This window comes from Panthera uncia, chromosome E1 (genome assembly GCF_023721935.1).
Source record: "Panthera uncia isolate 11264 chromosome E1, Puncia_PCG_1.0, whole genome shotgun sequence".
Lineage (NCBI taxonomy): Eukaryota > Metazoa > Chordata > Mammalia > Carnivora > Felidae > Panthera > Panthera uncia.
This window is the reverse complement of record NC_064814.1, coordinates 57,874,368-57,894,305: the sequence shown is the minus strand read 5'-3', so window position 1 is coordinate 57,894,305 and position 19,938 is coordinate 57,874,368. Positions and strand designations below refer to the sequence as shown.

At 57.0% G+C, this 19,938-nt stretch overlaps 1 long non-coding RNA gene across 1 annotated transcript; it reads left to right on the top strand.

Moving 5' to 3' along the window:
- Positions 1-15,914: 15,914 nt before the first annotated feature.
- LOC125927132 (uncharacterized) lies at positions 15,915-16,998 on the top strand. Its single transcript, XR_007459246.1, has 3 exons — positions 15,915-16,140; positions 16,590-16,667; positions 16,987-16,998. It is a non-coding gene; the product is annotated as an uncharacterized LOC125927132 (long non-coding RNA).
- The last annotated feature ends 2,940 nt before the right edge of the window (positions 16,999-19,938 follow it).

Below are 19,938 nucleotides of genomic sequence, written 5' to 3'. Positions count from 1 at the left end.
GGGGCATGCTGTATACACTGTCCTTATTCCCGCCGCTCCCCTTAATTTATTTGGAGATCATTCCATTCCAGGGCATGTTAGGTTTGACTCGTTTTTATGTCTTTCCATTCAGCCGTTAATTTTGTTTTTAAATTGAGGTGAAATTAAATCCAGTGAATTGTACGGGTCTTGAGTATACAGCTCAGTGTTTTAAGCAACCGTCTACACCTTGTGAGCGACATCGCCGCCCCCCCCCCCCCCCCTGGCCCACGTTCCCGCCTCCCTCCGCCTGGAAGGCCGTGGCCCTTTCCCATAACCCACCCCCTCCCCCAGGCAGCCCCTGTTCCCGTAAACCTCCCTTACCGCGGGCTGGCTTTGCTCGTTGAACTTCATACACACACGGATCCGTAAAGTACACACCCTCTTGTGTCTGATGTATTTGCTGAACCGAATGCTTCTGGTAATTCACTCTGGTCGCTGTTGCTGAGTGTTGCCATCTGTCGTGCAAACAGGCTACAGTCTGTTTACTGTCCTCGGGTGGACCTTTGGGGTGTTCCAGTGTGGGGTTATTACGAATAAAGCCGTTCCCTTCTCCGCACGGGTCTGTTTGTGGACGTGGGTTTTCGTTTCTCCTGGGCCCGGGCCTAGGAGTAAGCCCCAGGCTTTTTAAAAGCTGCATCGTACTCCGTTGTGAGAATGTACCGTCCGATGCTGTAGTGAACGTGCCTGGACTTACATCTGCGTGAACCTACTCTCCCAGGATGGCAGGCTGCAGGGAAGGGTGTGTGCATTTAAATCTGGGACAGATGCTGCCCAACGGCTTTCCTAAGAGGCTCTGTGTGAGGCCCTATTGTTGCACATCTTAGCAACTCCGTGCATGATCAAGCTTCTCAATCTTCGCTAATGTGACCATTGAAGAATACTAACTCATGATTTTCAATTTCTTTTTTTTTTATTTTGTTAATGTTTTTATTTATTTTTGAGACAGAGAGAGACAGAGCATGAGCAGGTGAGGGGCAGGGAGAGAGGGAGACACAGAATGCGAAGCAGGCTCCAGGCTCCGAGCTGTCAGCATAGAGCCCGACACGGAGCTCAAACTCACAAACCGCGAGACCGTGATCTGAGCCGAAGTCGGACGCTTAACCGACTGAGCCTCCCAGGCGCCCCTCGATTTCTTGAAATTACGTAGAACAAGGAACATGAATTTTTTCCCCACATATTTATAAACCATTTGTGTCTCTTTTTGGTGAACTCCCTTTTCCCATTTTTCTTCAAAAGTTTTTTAAAAGGCCTTTCCTTGGGGCCTTTTTTGGGTGGCTCAGTCGGTTGAGCGTCTGTCTGACTCTTGATTTCAACTCAGGTCATGATCTCAGGGTCTTGGGATGGAGCCCCACGTCAGGTTCTGAGCGGACAGCACGGAGGCAGATTGGAATCCCCCCTCCCCCGCCGCCTTCCCTCTCTAGCTCACTATCTCAAATACACATGAAAAAGTAAGTTTTTTTAAAAGGTCTTTTCTTATTCATTTGTAAGAACTCTTTATATATTAAGGACACTAGTCATTTGGCATAGGAATGTTCATAGTCTATGTTAAGATCTGGTGAAGCTCGTTACTCTCTGCTTATTCTTCTCTGTAATCTCCCTCAACCCCCGCCCTAGCGATCCTCACAAACTTTTCCATAAGAATTTCTGAATCAGCTTCTCTAGTTCCAAAAACAACCCGGTGGGCATTTACCTCTCCGGCCATCTCTCCCACTGCTCGCCCTCCCCCTCCAGGGTTTCTGGGCCTCGGCGCTGTTGGCACTTGGGGCCGAATCGTTCTGTGCTGCGGGATATTCAGCAGCGTCCTGGCTTCTATTCACCAGATGCCAAGAGCAGCCCCACACCCCCACCCTCCCGCCGGGACAGCGAAACACGACTCCACACGTTGCCAAGCGTCCGGAACCGCGGGCAGAGCCGATCTGGCTGCACCGGACCCCTCGCTGCTCCCCGACCAGGCGAGCCACACTCTGTGCCAGTGGCCCCACGCGCTCCATACGTTCCTTCATTTTTCTGTGCTGGCTGTCCATCCTCCAGCAGAGTATAATTTGCTTCTCGAGTTCTTTCGTTTGCGTCCCCTGCACCTTGAGGAGTGCCAGCCTCGCGAGGGCAGGGGGTGTGGGCTGTTTTGTACTCCCGCATCCCCGAAGCCTGGAGCGCATCTGGCACTTAGTGTAGTCTGACTCGGGTTGTTTCCGTTCAAGAGCTCATTCTGTTTTTAAATTGGAGAAATGAGTAAATCGGAATAGGTTTGCAGTCGAACTCAGTTGACAAAGGACATCTACGCAGAAGATGCCCTTTCCCGTGTATCCGAGCTCCTCCTGCGCCCTCCCGTCCGGTGCAAAGTACGCTGTAAATAAGCAGCAGTAAATGTTTTTCGTGGTGAACATCTGTCCAGCCTGTTTCTATTTTCCCTGTTAGTGGGCTTGGGAAGCCGGGCCTCCGACTCACAGGGTGTGGGGACGGGCTGCCAGCAGGGGACGGGCCCCAGGACTGACCTTGGCCGGGGTAGGTCGTGTCCGGGACCCCTCCCGGTCTGGTCTCTCTCCTCGGCTGACCGAGCTTCCCAGGCGCGCATCTCCGCCCCCCTCCCCATGGGGCTCCAGCCCAGGGACAGGGAAGAGAGATTGCTGAAGCCGGTCCCACCTCATGCCGTGTCCCCAGAAACCCAGGGGCTCAGCTCCGAGCTCTGCTGCGGGGCAGGGGACAGGTCGGAGAGCGACCTTTCTTGGCCGGTTCCCTCGCCTGAAGGGAGGGTCTGTGCCAGGGACAGACTGTCCAGTGGGGCAGGGGTGTTAGAGGAGAGACTTTCCTTCCCTTTCCGTTTCCCAGACCCTTCTGGCCGGGCCTGCCCCCCACCTGGTGCTACACTCCCGCCCAGGCCTGCAGGGTGGGGGTGGGGGGAGGCCGGCCGCTCCTCCCAGGGTGGCCCCCGGCCTGTGAGGGGTCACGAGGACCTCTCCAGGCTTCTGAGAGCTCTGGGCCATCATCACCGCCTCTCGTGGGACCCCCTGTTCACCAGTGCCTGGGAGCAGGCCCCAGGCCCACCCCAAGGTCACCCTGACCATGCCTGGGGCAGCCTCCAGATGGGTCTGAAGCCGTGACCTGGACCTACCCCGGCAAGGGTCAGACCTGCAGAAGAACACAGCTCCAGAAAGACGATATAAACCAAGCTGAAGGGGGTGGTGCAGAGGCCCCGAACACGGGTGTGCAAAGCGCTGTGCGGTGTCCCGCCTGCCCTGCCCCCAGCCGGGCGTTACACCGGCCCCCGCGGCCCTCTCAGCCTCGGAGCTGGGACACGGCTTCCAGGGACCCGGGGCTCCTGCCCACGGCGGGCTCTGTGGTGTCCGCGGTTGGCCACTTGACATTTATAGCCACAGAGCCTCTCGGCTCACTGTCCCTGCGGTGGGGCCCGGCTCTGGGGACAGCACGGCTGTGGTGAGCTGGGAGCTGGCCGCAGCCCCGAGGCTGAGCTGGGAGGGAGGCCCGGCGCCCGCCACGGGCTCGCCCCGAGCTCTTTCTAGAACCTGGCTCGAGGCTGGGGAAGCTGCCGCGGTGCTGAGGCCCCCATCCCCCCCACCCCCTGTCCCCCAGGACCTCTGGCACTCCGGGCCTAGGCGCGGGTGCAGGGGTGAGGGAGCCACGGACTGGAGACGGGCTCACGGGAGGGCTGGATGCCAGGGGCAGGGGCCTCGGGGGGCCTCTGTGAGCTTGCCCCGCCTGCATTTCGGACCCTGCGGCCCTGTGCGGCCCTGCCCTGGCTGGCCCTCAGCACACACGGGCAGCAGCCGCGTCTCCCTCCGGCCAGAGAGGGGCTGGGCTGGGAGGGGCCGAGGAGGCGGGCGGGGGGGTCCAAACACGCCAGCCCCGGCAGAGCCGACCCTGACAGGGTTCTGACTCCAAAAGCCCACTGCTGGCACTGGGAGGACTGGAGTTGTATTGAACGTGGAAGGGAGGTCCCGCGGGCCTGAGACCTGGGAGGGGCAGGGCTTGGCTCCCCTGTGCCCAGCCTCGACTCTGCTCTGCTGTGGCTCAGTGAGGGGCCACCCAGTCACAGACTGGCTCCCTGCCCGGACTCTGGCCTGCCCCTGCCCCCCACCCACCCCTGGACCCTGGGGCCTGACTCTGGCCTGCCCCTCCCCCCCACCCACCCCAGAACCCAGGGCCCTGACTCTGGCCTGCTCTTGGAGAACTCTGGGATTAAAAGTCAGGTCAGGGAGGGAGGGAGGGAGGAGGGAAGGAGTCTGGGGCCAGGCATGAGTTGGGTCTCTGGGCGTCTGGAAGCTCACACCCTACAATCCAGGGAAACTCCAGAGAGCAATCAGGGGAGAGGACGGGTGCAGGTAGGGCCTGATTATGGGGTGGGGTGTGGAGCGGGCCTGTGGGAGGGCAGGGCCACCTTGGGGAGGTGAGGCAGGACAGCTACCTAAAAATGGAGCCGATTTTCATATAAATAGAACACTTCTGGGTCTGTTTCTTTTTTAGAGTTAGGACTTATTTCAGCACTCTATCCTCCGCAAACGCCCTGGCAGCCCCTGGTGGTTTCAGCCTGGTGACATGGGCGGCTGGTTGGCTCGGGTCACCGTGCCCTGAATCTGGGTCCCCGCACCAAGGAGCGATTCAGTCCTCCATTCGCCGGCCCTGCCAGATGCCTGGTGTGCGCCTGGATGGGGTCACGGGGAAGAATCCGGCTCTGTCCCTGCCGTCCAGGGTGGACCCGGGAAACAGCCCTCGGCCGCACAGACCGTGGAAAGGCACGTGTTACCTCGGTCTGTGTGAATCAGCAAAGGCTTCCTGGGATCCATTCTAAGCAGAGTTTTGAAGGATGCACACTTTTGCAGATTCTCCTGTTTTCTTTCTTTCTTCTTAACAAGCGGTAAACACCTGTGCCAAATATCAAACTAGTGACAGACAGACAGACGCGGACCCTGGCCTGAGGATTCTGGTAGGAGAGTCACGTGAACGGTGACAAGGGGGCACATCACGATAGACAGGAGAGGAGTCGAAGGCAACACAAGGGAGCCGTCAGTCCCACAGCTGGCTCGTCCTGGGGTTTGGCTGGGGCAGGGGGCGGTGGGCGTGGCCGGGGGGGGCAACAGGTGCACGGAGGGGCAGGAATTGGCACTGGGCTCAGGCCGCCGCTTGAGCCTCAAGCTGTGTCTGCCTGGCAGGGGTGACAGCGACGAGGGCACACGGGAAGGGCCTTCAGTCGAGCAGCAGGGCTCCCGGGACCAGGACGCAGGACAGTGTGGGGGCCCCGCGGGGAAAGGGCTGGTGCAGCTCCAGGTGTGAGAGCGGGCGCCCAGTCCCACTCTTGCCCCCTCAGGGGTGTCTCCGTGGGGCTGAGAAGGGCTGTTCCCTGGTGGGTGGAGGGGGGGTCCGGGGACAGGTCTGGCCCCTTTCTGCTCCTTGGATTTTTTTCTCTTTTCTGAACGGGGCCCCTCCGGGCAATGCCAGCCCGTCTGTGACAACTGTCCCCAATGGCCAGGGCTTGGCCTATCTGACCCTAAGATGAGGGGCAGGGGCAGAGCAGCATTCAGGAACCTTGAGAGGGCAGAGGCTGAGATCGCCCTGACCGAGGACGGAGCCCCCCCGGCCCCCTCAGCGGCTCAGCAGGCCCCAGGCTCAGGCCCGAGGCCGAGGCCGGGCAAAGCTGGGGCGTCTCGTCTGCTCACAAGCATCGGTGGTCTTGACCGAGGCCGGTGCTGACTCTGACAGCTGACTCTGGCTCTAACAAGACTGGCCCTGTGAGAGGCCCGTTACCTGCCAGTGGTTGGCATTCAAAATAGAATCTCGAGTTGCAGCAAAGCCTTTAATTCGATGTGTCCCAACAGCGGGTCGGTGTGTGGATGACTATGATCCGGCCGGTCCCGGGCTGTAATCACGGAGTCAGAATGAAAAATTACAGGCATTGTGTGGGCTTGTTTTAAATATAACGTAATCCACACCGTCCTCTCTCTTATTTGCTAGATTTGAAGTGGAGTCTTTGGCAATTGGCACAGGTTTTGCCTGACGTGTAGCGGATAAAAATGGCCCTTGCTCCGTGAACGGGGCACAAGGAAGGCCTCCCCAGACCCCGAGTGTTCCCTACTGCGCGTGGCCCGTAGGCCACGGGGAGCGCGGGGTCCGTGCGGCTATGGGCTCGGACTCGGGCCCCGCGTCCGCCCAGCCGTGGGAGAGTCCGGGCAGGTAACAGATGCATGGGCCCAGCTCTGTCGCGACGAGGAGGCCGCGCATCCTGGGGCGACCCCAGGGCTGCCACAGACACGCATGCCCTCTCCCTCCCCAAGCCTCAGCTGACCCGCTCAAAGCAAGCGGTAGACGCACCGCCTTTCGAGTCAGTCGGTGTTTCCTAACGGTGTTTTCCCCGGTGTCTTTGTGTGTGGTAAGGTGGGCACGGGTCGGTTCAGCCTTTCTGGAAAGAAAAAGTAGAATTCCACACGTATTCCTTCGGGGAGGAATCCGACCCGAGGGAAATAAATCAGGGACCAAGATTCGTGGCCAAAATAGCTTCACCGCGGTGTGTTTTGACGCTCTTGAAAGGCTGAGAAGAGAAACGGACGCCGCCCGGGCGACAGCAGGAGTTTACAGCGTGCTCACTCTGCAGCCCCTCGAGGTCACGGCACACGTCTCGCTGGGGGGCAGAAGCCTACGACAGAAAGTGAAACACAGAAGCGCGCACGCTGTCCGACCCCAGCGGTGGCACGGCACGGCCGCAGGAGGGAAGGGCGTGGCGAGTCTGTAGGATCGAATTTCGTTGGGGATGTTTTCTCCATTTTCCGAATGTTTTATATCTGGTGTAATAACAACCTTAAAACAGCTGAGTGTTGAAAAACGTCAAATACGATGAGTAGGGGGGACCTGCCGTCCGGGGTCCCGTCTGGCTTTCGCCGGCCGTCCTCGGGGTCCGCGAGGTGACCGCGGAGACCGGGGCTCCCCCTGCCTCAGTGGCGGGCAGCGACGGGTCCCACGCCTGGAGTCAGCGATCCGCCAACCGCGGGGCTTCCCCAGACGTGTCTGCCTGGGTAGATTAGTGGTCTTCTAAAATCTTCCCAGGCGCCCGAGAAACGTCAAAGCCGTTGGCAGCAGGGCAGCCGCCGGCCCAGCTCCATCCCTGCTGCACCACGGAGCGCCCGTGGCCCCCTACCCACCTGGGGCCCAGTGGGCTTTCTGCCTGAGACATGAGCTCTCCCTGCCATTTAGGCGGGGGGCCCCGTTGCTGCCCACACATCTGGGCTTTGGGGACCCCCTCCTGGCTCTGCTGGACCACACATCCCCAGCTGCCAGGACACGCGGGCCCACCTGGCGAGCTGTCACGAGGGTAGGGAGCCTCCAGGGCCTCCCTGGCCAGGGTCGCTCCCTGCCACCTCTCGGTAGGTCAGCCCAGACGAGGCCACCTGCAGAGATGAGGGATGGGGCTGCAGAGGCCAGTGGCCAGTGTCCGGGTCTAGCTGGCAGCTTGCCTGGGACTTCCGTGGACCAGACCCGTGCCTGCCCAGTCAGCCGCTGAAGACAGACAGGACTCAGAAGCTGAAAGGCTGAGACAGACAGACAGACAGATAGTCCTCAGAGGGAGGTGGAGCGGGAAGGACGGTCGCAGAGGCTGTGACGCGGAAGACGCCCCCGGCCGAGCGCGCTCACCCTGGGGCAGACGTCTGCGGTGCCCACGACGCGCCCCTCCAAAATCAGCACGCGCTGAGGAGGTGATGGCACCTCGTGCCGTCCAGACGGCGGGAAAACCATAAAATCCGCAGACACGTTGCCAGGGGCCTGTGAGTTAGCACAGCGTCGTAGGGAAGAAATTGGGCAAAGCATGTTGCCAGGGCTACTAAAACGTTTATCCCGCCTTCCACGGTAATCCCACCGCCGGGGATGTGTGGGAAGGACGTAATTCAACCGAAAAATGGCAGATGTGTCCGTAGGAGCTGAAGAGTGCTGGGACAGCCCTCGTGTCCGACGTGCTCCAGTGTGGCCGCCGTGAGCGTTTTTAGAGATAGGGAATATGAAGGCTATCTGACAACGTTTAAGGATCCTTAGAATACGTGCAAACAAGCAGAAAATAAAACTACCTACACGTGAAAATTAATAATTACGTAAAGCAGCCGCCGGGACGTTGGGGAGGCCCCGCCTCTGCTGGTGAATGTGGTCTGTGCCTCCCCACTGGCCACACAGACACTCCTGTCTTCCCCGGGGGCCTGCCCTGCTGTGCCCTGTCTGGGGCTCTCTAACCGCGAAGCCGCAGACCTCAGGCTGGTGGGGACACAGTCCCGGCCGAGCCCGCCCACCCAGCCAGCTCACCCTGGTGGCCCCACGGGGTCTGGGTGATGCCCGCTAAGTCATTCTGAGCTCACACCTCGAGGCACCAAACCAGAACAGATACGGGGGGGCTGGGTGTCGGGTTAAGAAAAGGGACGAATGAAATGGCTTTGAAGGCTCTTGCTGTTTGCAGGCGAAGCCATCTGGGTAAGCCCGCGCAAGTCTGGACTCCCAGCTACAGCGTCACGGGGCGACGGCGCTTTGTCACGGACTGAGCCCTCCTGGCCTACCCGGCAGCAGGCACGGACCTGAGCCCAAATCGCCCGGCGCTCCTGGCGACAGCACGGCCCACGGCACCGCGTAGGGACCCCGTACACGCTGGGGAGCGGGAGGGGACGGGAAGGACCACGCGGTGCGTGGATGAACACGTCCCCTCGGACAAGTGTGTCTTTATTCAGAGCCCGTCTGCCTCCAGATGCCCTTTGCCGGTGTTCCCAGCTTGCTGCACCCCCCAGCCGGCCCGGCCTGTGCCTGCCGCACGGGGGCCAGGAACGCTGGGTGACGCGCCTGTGTCCACCCCAACCTAACCTCGTTCGTTTGCTCCACGCGTGCTCACCGGACAAAGAGAGGCTTTAGGACAGTCCCTGCCCTTGATGGGTTTCCAGTCGCCCGGGAGACACGGGGGCAGGTCAAGGAGGCAGCGTCCCAGGGGGAGCCACACGGGTGCTGTGGGGGGAGGTGCAGCGGGGGCGTGGGAACACCCAGCAGGTGGGCTCGGGGGTGCGGGGAGGCCTGGGCAGGGCCTCGGGACAGGTTGCACGCCACCCGGCAGAAGGAGCGTCCGAGCGTCTGCTCAGGGTCCACCCGGGCCCCCCCTGGCCGCCCACGGAGGAGCCAGCGACCCCGCACAGACCCACGGGGATTCAGGGGCAGCCTCGGTCTGAGTCCCAACAGCGGAGGGTCCTGAAGTCCCTCCTGACCATTTGTTCACTCGTTCATCCGTCCTTAGGGCGAACGCGGTGCTGGCCTGCTCTGCACCAGGGGGCGGGAAGTCGTGACCCGCAAGCCGAGGTCCTTGTTCTTCCCGTGGGGCGTGCAAACTCCAGTGCGGGCTGTGTAAATGCCGTGCACAGATCCTAAGGGCTGGGGTTGGGAGCGACGGAGGTGGGGGAGGGGGCACGTGATCGAGCGCCTGAAGGACACCAAGGGGCAGATCGTTACCACATCCGGGGCAGAGCGCTCAGGCAGCGGCCGTGGAAAGTGCACAGGCCCTGAGGATTAGCCGAGGCCAGCGAGGTGGGAAAGGGTGGAGGGTGCCGGGACACAGGGCAAAGGCGGCGGGGAGCCCCCCGGGTCGTGGTGCTGGCTCCTGGGGGGCTCCGGCTCAGGCTTAGGGTTCCCGCATCTCCGCCAGGCTCCTGCCACGAGCACAAGGCCCCGGGGCTGGATCCAACAGGCTTGCCCGTGTGGGGGCCCACGCCATGCCCCACCCACAGTGCCCGCTGGGTCGGACGAGGACGGGGGACAGGCCACACGACGCCGGCCCCCGTGGCCCTGTCTCCCTCCGCGGCGGCTCTGGGGAGCACGGGCTGGACAGGAGTGAGCACCAGCAGGGTGTGATGGGAGCACGGCGCTCAGCCCACGGCCAGGCTGCGCACCGTGTCGGAGGTGCAGAAGCACCACAAGGGTGTGAGGATGTGGGAAGGGAAGAGTGAAACGTTTCAGAAACACACCCGTGGCCGCACTTTGCAGACGGGCCAGCAGAGAGGAAGGGGACAGTGGGGGACGGTAAACTGCACTAGTGGGGCCTGGGGCTGGCCGGGGACGGTCCCGAATCCCGGTTTTCCAAAGTGAATGTGGCCGGGGCCCAAGCCTCAATGCCAGGACCTTCCCCTGAAGTATCCGGGGGTGTTCTGACGTCCAAAGAACCCGGTCTGGGGGTAGAGGGGAGAAGGGTCCTGTGGCAAGGCCTCGCTGGGGGGAGGACGGCGGGCTCTCCCAAGTGGTCACCCCAAGGCAAGACAGCCGGCGTTTCTATTAACAGCTGCCACCTCGGGCCTGTTGCTTCTCAGCTAAGGACGGGCCTTGGCCGCCCTGCGGGGATGGCCTGACCTCTGCTGTCCACTGCCTGTCATGGCACGGATGCTAAGCCGGGCGCGGACGGACTCGGGAGGGGCTCTGTAGCGGGAGGAGGCCTCGGCGCTTTCCTCCAACGGGTTTGACGTGACTCCCAGTGTGAGCATGTCCCACACGGTGACAGCACACAGCACCTCCACTTTTACGGTGTGTGAACGCTCGGGCAGATTCCGCGCTTTTCTGTGTTCACTTCGTTAATGAGAACGCAGGTTGCCATCCACAGAATTGACGTCACACTCCCAGATTTTCTTCTGGAGTTTAGTGTGCTGAATGCCCACCCTCGCTTCCCAAGCTCCGGCCACAGATCCCAGATACGCAGTGAACCGCGAATGAGAAACAGGAAGAGGGTGGGGGTGCCTGGGGGGCTCAGTCGGTTAAGTGTCCGACTCTCGATTTCCACTCAGGTCATGATCTCACGGTTCGTGCGTTCGAGCCCCGCGTCGGGCTCTGTGCTGTCAGCTCAGAGCCTGGAGGCTGCTTGGGATTCTGGGTCTCCCTCTCCCTCTGTTCCTCCCCTGCTCACACTCTGTCTCTCGAAAAATGAATAAATGTTTAAAAAAAAAAAAAAGAAGGCATTGGAATAACCCTTTTAATGTACAGAGAGAAAAAGAAAGTAAGGATTCTCTGTCCAGGAAAAAATATATTTCAAACACGAGGACAAACTCACAGCTTTACTGGACACACAACACTGGGAAACCTGCACTGACAAAGGGCTTCGGGCAGGAGGGAGGAAGGTGCGAGGGGACCCAGACGCTCTGCACCCACGCGAAGGGACGGGCCTCCCGTGTCTCTGACGGTGCGAGGGAATAGGACCTTCAGAAGCTGTTATTGACATTTCTAGAAAACATCGTCGAATACGCCAGCCACCAACGCGGGGTCTGCGACGTGGGGGACACACAGGAGGACAGCAGCGGAGGCGGGGGACGGGGGCGAACCCTCCAAGGCTCCCGTGCTGCATGCCACGCGCATAGCATCCACGTGTGGGCACAGCGCGGTCCGAAACGGGCGCTGTGAACCCTGACGAAACCCGGAACGGGAAACAGAAAGAGTAAATCAGCCAACCCCGTCAATAATCACAGAAAATAGAAGCTGCCTACACATCCCGAGTTAAAGGCCGAAACGATTACGTTAGGAGAAAAAACCAAGATCCAGCTACAAGATACAGCACGTCCTCCATACATGGGAAGACGGGCATTTCCTACCCATAAAGGGCCAATTTATCAACGAGACATGATGACGCTTCTGTACCTAATAACACCTTCAAAAGTGTAATGAGCTGTTTACAGAGTCTCCTGGGAATGAGAGTGTCTGCAGAATTCCATAGAAGTGTCGCTCCGTCTCTCCTCCTCCTCTGGTTTTAGTCTCGTGCACGGTGCTCCCCGCAAATTCACCATAGGGACACCACACTCACACTCACACTCACACTCACACACTCACCTCCACTTGGCTATGACAAGAAACCGTCCCAGGAGGCAGGAAGCAGTGGTTGTAAGGACGTCTGCTCCTGGCCAAGCTGCCTTCGGCCGCTGCGGACTTCAGCCTTTCCATCTGTACCATGAAGATCGACTGTGATGGGGGAAAAATGGGGGTGGGGTGGGTTTAAACAGTGAAGTCTTTCTCTGGGCCACAGCATGCGGAAGCCCCTAGAAGCTGGGTCACGGATCCAGGGCAGGATGCCCAGAGCACAGACCAGATGCCTCACTGGTTCTTCCCGTGGCTTGTGTGAGGGGGGGGGGGGGGGAGAGGGTCCCGTTAAGGGCATTCTTTCCAGCCTTTTCCACACAGCTGACCGCGCTTACGCACATGCTTCATTCCCCGAGCTGCCCTCAGCTTACATTTAAACGGATGGATTACGAGGACGGTGATAGGTGCTGACTCGTACTTGCTTAGTTTTCCAAACCAACCTGGTTGGCAAGAACCACAGACAGCTACCTAGCTCGATAAACCCAAGGGATTAATTAGTAGATGGAGCGATTGACGGCGGGCGTTCTTGGCAGGGGCGGAGGGACAGCATTGCTGTCTGCTTCTTGTGCACCTGCTGGGCTCAGCCTCACATCCACGTCACAGGTCCAGAAGCTCCCACGGTGTGTGGTGGGGGGAGGGCACACAGACACGGCACACAGAAGGTGCTTCCAACATGACGACCGATAGAAACTTCTTTAACGTACGGGGCATTTTATTTATTCTTTTTAAGTTTAATTAGTTTTGAGAGTGTGTGTGTGTGTGTGTGTGTGCGCGCGGGAGACAGGCAGAGAGGGAGACAGAGAGAATCCCAAGCAGCACAGAGCCCTACGTGGGGCTCGAACTCACGAACCGTGAGATCATGACCTGAGCTGAGATCAAGGGTCAGACGCTTAACCGACGGAGCCACCCTGGTGCCCCAACACACGGGGTCATTTTACACCTGTGGACTCGCAGATGTAAAGCAGAGTAAGTGACAAATATCTTGTGATACCCTTTTCCTTCATAACTCTTGTCCTTTTTTGGATGCCATCTTGCTCTGTGTATGCCTCTCTGGGTTTCAGCTTTGAAACACGGACAAGTGAAATTGGGAAGGACAGACTTACATAAAACCCTTTTTTTATGGCATGATCGTAACAAAGAGAAGGAAGCTCCCAGAATCCCGTATCCTTTCAAGAGAACCAATCATCTGGAAATCAAGTCTTTGGCGTTTCCAGGAATCTTCCAAGCCGTCTTCCCCGTGCTACTACGAAGGGGTCCGGAAGCGGTGAATACGGAAAGGTCTAGAAGGATATGCACCAGGCTGCTGACATCAATGATTTCCAGAGGATGTAATGGAAAGGAATGATGACAAATTATTAAATTTTTCTTTACCCATCATTGAATTATCTTCATTTGTTACACGTAACACATATCACCTTTGTAATAAAAATGTCAGTAAGGAACATTGTTAAAGAAAAGCAACTACTTTGTTCATTAAAAAAAACCCACTGATTTCTGGGACACCCGGGTGGCTAGGTCGGTTAAGCATCCGACTTCAGCTCAGGTCATGATCTCATGGTTCACGAGTTCGAGCCCCGCGTCGGGCTCTGTGCCGACAGCTCAGGGCCTGGAGCTTACTTTGGATTCTTTGTCTCCCTCTCTCTCTGCTCCTCCCCCGCTCATGCTCTCTCTGTCTCTGTCTCTCTCTCAAAAATAAGTAAACATTAAAAAAATTTTAAAAACCCCACTGATTTCTGGGCGATTGGGTATCTCAGTTGGCTAAGCGTCTAACTTGGGTCATGATGTCGCAGTTTGTGAGTTCGAACCCTGTGTCGGGCTCTGTGCTGACAACTCGGAGCCTGGAGCCTGCTTCCGCTTCTGTGTCTCCCTCTCTCTCTGCCCCTCCCCTGCTCACACTCTGTCTCCTGCTGTCTCTCAAAAATAAACAAACAGTAAAAAAAATTTTTTTAACAGAAAAATTAAAAATAATAAACATAAAAACCACTGATTGGGGCGCCTGCATGGCTCAGTCGGTTGAGTGCCCAACTCTTGATTTCGGCTCAGGTCATGATCTTGCGGTTCGTGAGTTCGAGCCCTGCATCGGGCTCTGCGCTGGCAGCACGGAGCCTGCTTGGGATTCTGTCTCTCTCTCTCTCTCTCTAAATGAATATTAAAATAAATTAATGAATGAATTAAAAAAGACACGATTAAGAGAGTGTTTGTATATAATGCACATGGTCTGTCACGCTAAAAAGAATTAGTAAGCTCACCAAAGACTAAATTCCAAAGTCTAATTGTTAGTTTACAGCATCAGTTTTATGAGTCAGAAGCTTTAGGGTACCCTCTGGGGTTTTACACCACCCCCCTGGCCTGAGCCCCTGAGCCCCTGAGCCCAGGGCACTGCCCCGTGATTAGATGAAGTGGTGTGGGTAATGACTTAGCAAAGTGCCTGGCAATGGCCAGTGCCCGACCCCACCGCGAGGTCCTGCAGAATCAAGGTCACCTACACTTGCTAGATGGGACTGCCCACCCACCTTCCCTCCAGGGATAAATGTCACAGGAGTCACTGACAGCAGGCAGGTAAGGTCTCCTCAAAATCAACGTCTCCCTCTCTCGGAGCACCTGTCCTGACATGTGACAGAGGCCACTGCCTCTAACCCTCTCCAGCAGCAAATCCTTCTTCCAAGTGGGGTGCTTCCCCCAACGGACCACGCTCTAGCCTTCTAAGCTGCTAGAATCTTCAGAATTTTCAACCTTGATACCGTTGGTATTTGGGGCCGAGTGGTTCTCTATTGTCGGGGGTGGGGTGGGGTCCTGCACATTGTGGCAAGATTATTGGCATCCCTGGGCTCCACCCGCTAGATTCCAGAAGCCTCCAACCCGCACAGTTGTGACAAAAATATCTCCAGACACTGCCAAGTGTCCCCTGCGGGGCCAGAGTGCCCCCAGTGGAGAACCACTGTTACTGGTTCAGGTGGCCTTGGCCCTCCCATGAGGACCTGGGACTAGGATGACAGGTTGATATCCACACACCCCCCCCCCCCCCCCCCCCCCCGCCCCCGCCTCCCCCGCCAAAAACCCCCCCAAAAACCCAGGACATGAACCTTCGAGACCTTCCCAAGAGCAGTAGTAGCCTGTGAAAGCCAAGATTTGTCTACCATTTTAGTGCAAACTTTCTCCCTTATTGGTGGCCACCAGGAGGCTCTGGGCAAGGAAAAATTGTGGCAGGTCCCTGTGGGGCTGAGAGAGGGGAAGGGGTGTTCAGCCAGCTGGTACTCGCGAATCCATTCACGGGGCATAAAAGGAGCGGGACAGACTGGCAGGTGACAGTCACTCAGTCCCGTGGCTTTAATGCCACCCATGCACCCACGAGCTCTCAATTTGTACTTCCAACCCTCACCTGTCACGGTAGCCAGCCTCCTGCACCCCGCCGCCCCTCTGCGTCTGCGGGTATTTTGCAGGCATCTCAGACTCAACGTGCCACACCTCAACTGGGTTTCCCCCAGACCTGTCTTCCCTAGTGACCCTCATCCCAGGAACTGGCACCACCGGGCACCGGACCGCTCCACTCATTCTTGGTTCTCTCGTTCCTCTCCCTCACCTTCCACGTCCATCAGTCATGTCAGCTCTGCCTCCAAAACACGTCCCTATCGGCCGTGTCTCCTCTAGCTCCCCCTCTGCCGGCGCCACGGCTCTGCCTCTGACCCTCTGCGCGCCGCCTCCCGAGGCTGCGCGCGGCCGGTGGGCGGGGCCTGAGAGGAACCGGAGGAGGGGCCTGCGCGGAGCCAGGGGGCGGGGCCCGCGGGAGCCAGAGGAGGGGCCTGTGAGGGGCCGGGGGGCGGGGCCTGCGAAGGGCCGGGGGGCGGGGTCGCAGCCGGAGCTGGAGAGCGGGGCCTGCGCGGGGCCGCCCCCGCCCCGCATCCCACATTGCCCCGCGACCGGAAGAGGGGCCGCCGCTTCCGGAACCTGTGGGCAAATTGCTCGTGGGGCCGGTGGCAGCGGAGCGGCTTTGCTCGCGATGGCCGCGGCCGTCGCTATGGAGACAGGTAAGTAGCGCTCGGGACCCTAGCAAACACAGGTGCCCCGGGCCAGACATCTCTTCCCGCTTCCCCGGGGACTCCTTTGCGGCGCAGCTCCGGCGGGGCTCCTGTCCGCGGCTCCTTCTTTCTCACCTCTGCCGTTCGGACGCCGACCCCATCGGCCTCCCGGCGAGGCCCCAGCGGCAGGACGCGCTCCTGAACCGTCCCTTCCGCCGCTGGTTTTCCGCGTCCCCGATGAGCGTGCTTAAGTGTGAGATGTCGCCCGACTGTGAGCCTTTCTGCCCTTGACATTTCTCGAACCGGCGCACGTCCCGCCGGCCCGTTTGCAGCTTGCATTCTGGACTTTCCCCGGGGTACTTAGCGGGGCTCTGAGGCGCAGTTATTACGACCTTCTCCCGCTGATCAGTCTGGAAATCTCGGGTCCCGGTTCCCGGGTGGTGGGTGTCCTGCCCCGTGGGTGCGCCTTTTGCTCTTGTCTTTAGAGGAGCGCCTCACTTGATCTTGTCGAGCAGAGCGCTCTCTGCTTCCCCCGGACTAGTGGGGAAGGGCCACCTTCCCCCACGCCCAGTTTAGGAAAACCACGCCGTGTCCTTACTTTTGCAGAAATACGTTCTCAGCAGCAGTCACGTCTTCTTCTACAAGTCAGTGTTCTAGATGGTGACCTTTATTTTGGGTGACTTTTGCTGTATTCCGTCCTAGATGATGCTGGAAATCGACTTCGGTTTCAGTTGGAGTTGGAATTCGTGCAGTGTTTAGCCAACCCCAATTACCTTAATTGTAAGTTGTTGGGCGCCTAATGGAATTGAGTACCTGTTAACATCTCTGACAAGAAGAATTGCAGTTCGTAATAATGTCTACTTTTATGTATGCTCAGTTCAGTGGGATCACTGCTACACTTAAACAGGTGTGCGTGTGTGTGTGTGTGTGTGTGTGTGTGTGTGTGTGTGTGTGAACGGACTGGGACTTATGTTCTGAATTCAGTGTGTGGTGGTGGTGGGGATTTACATACGTAGATTCTGTATGTTAGGGGTCACCGATCGGTACTTCCAGGATTGGTTTGCTCTACAGATATATTTTTTGTTTTTATGCCTTTCAGTTCTTGCCCAAAGAGGTTACTTCAAAGACAAAGCTTTTGTTAATTATCTTAAGTACTTGCTTTACTGGAAAGAACCAGAATATGCCAAGTATCTAAAGTAAGTTTAATTTTTACAGTCCTAAATATGTATGTAGTGTATTATATTCCAAGACACTGACATTTAACAGACTTTGTAGTTTCACATTGGAAAAAATGTATTTTGAACCCCTCTACGTCTTAGTTTCTCCGCCTCATCTCTAAGTTGGGTTACTGTGCAATCTCACTGCTCATCCCTGCCTCTCTTACCCTCATCCTGTGTCCTCCCGCCTCCAAGCCAAAGGAAGCAAAATAATTTTCTACACAGAAGCCAGCTTGATCTTTCAAAAATGTTACGACAGGACACTTTGCTGCTTAGAGCCTGTCAGTGCCCTCCCATCCCATGCAGAACAGAGTCCCTTCTCTTTCCCTGGGCTCAGGCTCTGTGTGACCTAGCTCTGTCTTGTCTGACTCGACTTGTACCACTCACCCCATCTCTCTGCGTTTCCGACCCTGACGAGCCCACAGTCTTTAAATGCAATGGCATAGTCGTCGGCTGAAAACTGAAGAACATAGGGCACTTATCAGCAAGATTTTCTGGAGGGGGTGACCGTATCTGATTCTTATTACGGCCACATCTCAGATAGTGTGGGTTTGTCCCAGACCATTGCAAGAAGGTGAACCCTGCAGTAAAGCAAGCCAAAGGAATTTTTCGGTTTCCCAGTGTATAAAGCTTATGTTCACACAATACTGCAGGCTATTAAATGTGCAATAGTGTTTAAAAAAAAAAGGTAGATATTTTAATAAAAAAATATATTGTTAAAAAATGCTAACCATCATCTAAGCTTTTAGGAAGTCATGATCACAGATCACCATAGCAAATATAATAATGAAAAGTTTAAAATGTGAGAATTATTAAAATGCGACACGGGGACATGAGGTAAGCAAATGCTGTTGGAAAAATGGTGCGGGCAGACTTGCTTCATGAAGGGTTGCCACAAACCTTTAGTTTGTAAAAGAAAAAAAAGGCAGCATGTCTGTAGCTGTTGTCTTTCTTTAGAGCCTCGTATGTGCAAGACCTGTGTTCTTTAAACCTTGAACTCAGGCCTTTTCTTTGTCTAACTAGGTAGTCAGAAGGCAGTAGTGAAACTTGTCTTTTTTTTTTTTTCCTTGTCTTTTTCTTTAAAAAAATTTTTTTCTTAATATTTGTTTTGAGAGACAGGGCGAGAGCATGGGTGGGGGAGGGGCAGAGAGAGAGAGAGAGAGAGAGAGAGAGAGAGGGAGACACAGAATCTGAAGCAGGCTCCGGGCTCTGAGCTGTCAGCGCGGAGCCCGATGCTGGGCTCGAACCCACAAACCGCGAGGTCATGACCTGAGCCGAAGTCAGATGCTTAACCGATTGAGCCACCCAGGCGCCCTTCTTGTCTTTTTCTTTTTTAAACAAACACATTTGAGAGGAAAATGATTCAAACTTGTACTTTATCCAACTCACTTTTTTGATCTGTGTCTAATAACTGATTTTTGAAGCCCGCATCTCTCTGCCTGCAGGACCCCTTTGCTCCCTTACTGGTCCTTTATAAACAGCCACTTATTTAATAATCACAGTGAAGACTTTATTAGGTGGTGTGTGTATGTAGACTTGGAGACTCCGTGTGGACACAGGGCCACAGGCACGGGGAGTTCTGTGTCCCCCCAGTGTTGGCGGGATGGCCGGCTGCGCTCTGGAGGGTTCCAGGGAGCGCCTGTTGCTCTGTTTAGGGACAGCCGGTTCCCTTGCTAGCTGCATGACGGGAAGTGTTTCCTTTTATTGGGCTATGATACCCCCGTGTGCAGCTTCAACCCAGATCTCCAGTTTTGCCCCCGAGTCAATCCAGAACCCGTCTGTGACCCCTTGAGGCAACTGCCCTTCAGATGTTTGCATTCAAGAGGTTGCAGGCTAACCGCCGTGGGCGTGTGTCACCAGTCGCAGGAGGCTTTTGTTTAAGAGTTGCTGACCTTAAAGGTCGGAGAGTTTCGTATAATAATCCAGACTTGTAGTTACTCCTCGAATCTGGAGGGTCTGCTCACTGCAGGGCTTCCCCCTTCCATGTTGGGGCCGGCTCACCTGAGGGGCGGCCGCCGCGTGCAGACCCTGGCACCGCTCGTCCTGCTTCCCTGGTAGCCGGTACCCGCACCTGCGACGTAGCCCTTACCCGTGCTTTCTCAGCCGCTGTCAGCCGTTTCTCACGCGCCCTCCCTGGGATATTGTGCCACCGTGCCCTCCGCTGTTCTGCCAGGAACTCGACACAGGCCTTCAGGTGCAGTCAGGGTGCGGTGGACCAGCCACACTTCTTCAGGTGGACGTTACGCTCCAATAAGTGTAACTTGAGTTCCTGTTACTTTTTCATGGGGGGGGGGGCAGGGATTCACATCGCCGACTCGCTGAGAGCTTTATGCCAACTCCAACTCCTCTGTTCTTGTTTTCATCAGTGCTGTTAACTGAGTTCTCCGTTTATGCCTCATTTACTTTTTCGAAATCTAAAGGGGCAACTTTCCTTTGGTACCTCTTACTTCCTCTTGTCGGTTAAGGCCAGAGTTGTAGCCTGTGAAAATACTTACTCTGAGCGTTGTCTTTACAAGTTTGAGAGATGATCACTGCGTGTCCGAGTTCTGTTTATTGACCGAATGCCACCTGAGACCACTCTCTTGGTTGTCACGGTGGTTTAGGTTACAGGTGAGGAAGCTAAAGCTGCCCGAGGTTGAGAACCTTGTCCAAGGCCAGCCGGCTGGTGAGTGGCGGGGCTGGTATTCAGACCCAGGTCTTTCCCCGTCCCGATGCCCTTCAGACCCAGGTCCTTCCCCATCCCGATGCCCTTCAGACCCAGGTCCTTCCCCGTCCCGGTGCCCTTCAGACCCAGGTCCTTCCCCGTCCCGATGCCCTTCGGACCCAGGTCCTTC